Source organism: Thunnus thynnus, chromosome 3 (genome assembly GCF_963924715.1).
Source record: "Thunnus thynnus chromosome 3, fThuThy2.1, whole genome shotgun sequence".
NCBI classification, from domain to species: Eukaryota; Metazoa; Chordata; class Actinopteri; order Scombriformes; family Scombridae; genus Thunnus; species Thunnus thynnus.
The window spans coordinates 92,501-94,097 of NC_089519.1; the positions used below are offsets into that span (position 1 = coordinate 92,501).

General features: G+C 32.7%; 1 protein-coding gene across 2 annotated transcripts in view; it reads right to left on the reverse strand.

Annotated features, from left to right (window-relative positions):
- The window catches only part of gtf2e2 (general transcription factor IIE, polypeptide 2, beta), a 10,807-nt gene extending 10,182 nt beyond the window's left edge, over window positions 1-625 (reverse strand). For both annotated transcript variants that reach the window (XM_067578434.1, XM_067578439.1), the window contains exon 1: window positions 416-625. The gene's annotated coding sequence lies outside the window, so the exon portion shown is untranslated. The remainder of the gene's footprint in view (window positions 1-415) is intronic.
- Between the last annotated feature and the right edge of the window lie 972 nt (window positions 626-1,597).

The following is a 1,597-nucleotide window of genomic DNA, read 5'->3' on the forward strand; positions in this document are numbered from 1 at the left end:
TGTTGTTGAGATTGTTGAATCACATTTGAACAGTTGTAACTGGTGCCAGTAAACAACTGCTTAACTGGAGAGACATGTAGTGGGTTAAATATGAATATTAATGGTCAGCGATTCCACATTAAGTTTATTTGGCATCTATGAGGAAATGAAGCGAGATGTAACGGAGCCACTTCGTTTGCCAGCCGGGTACTAACGTTAGCTGACAACCAGCTAGCCAGCATGTGGATGAGTCTGTGGTTGTCGTGTTATCGTCAAAATGCAAACTCAGAAAATAGCACTGGTCGACGTTATACATTACATCTAACTTTGCTGGCAACTTTAAACAATTGGACGACAAAACGAGGAAGCACAACGTTACTAGCTTGTCAGTTAGCTTAGTAATTTCTTCAACGTTTTCTCAAACTACTAACGTTACCTGACGCCGCTCCTGTTCTCAGAGAAAGTGACGGGTTAGTCCAGGAGGACGAAATACGGAGGATATATGCCAGAAATAAAACACTTCCTTTGATAAATCGCCGCTTTTGCCTCGTTCTTTCAGCAATGATTTGAGTGAGCGTTAGCTAACTAACTTCATACACACAATATCTCAACTGTTTTCTCACGCTGCACTTCCGTTTCTTGTTCGATTTGTCGGGTATCGACAGACCATCCTTGCGTGACGTCATCGCCACAATTCCAAGGAAAAAAGGGGCAAAAACACAAAGAAATGTGTTTATATTTTGTGTTTATATTTTGTGTTTATATTTTGTGTTTATATTTTGTGTTTATTATTATGTGCTTTCTTATCTTATGGAATTGTAATTCAATATTTTCATTTTATGTTCTTCATATGTATTTATGTTATTTAAATCTGCTTTGTATGTGCTTCTACTGTTTACCTGAATGTTTGTATATTATGTTTCTGTTCATAGACAAAAAAGTAAATTACCATTTTTACTCTGATCCTTCAAGATTTCACACATTTTTTCAGCTCTCTCAAATCTCTTCAAAAGAAAAAGGGTATATGTACAATCAATTATTATAATTACATTATAATATAAAACATATAGAATTGCCTTTATTTTGTTTTATTTTGTTTTTTGCCTTTTTACTGTAGGCTACTTGTATTATTATTATTATTATTATTATTATTATTTTATTGTCATTGTCCTTGTCCATCTATTTTGTATTTCCTGTTACAAGACTTGATTATGATTATAATTTCAATTCACAATGGTTAACATTTGGACTCTTATGAAACAGAAAGTGTTAGGATAAAAAAAAATCAATTAAAAAATACAAAAAATAACAAAGAAAATACCAAAAAATCAGTATACTATGCTAAAAGACAAAACAAATCAGCAGAAAAAGATAGTTACAAGAGTATATGATTCTAGGTTACAATAAGAGATGCACCAACACATTTAGCTGCTTTCATATAAATAACAGTCTACATTATCTAAGAATTCATTGCAAGGACATATTTCATTCAGTCTCACTAAAATATAAGTGTTTTGCTTTGGTTGATTAGGGAAATGCAAGATAACTGGTTCTCTATTCTTTTATTATTGATGGCACTCATTCAGAATACTCAGTAGTACTGATGGGAATAGTTCTT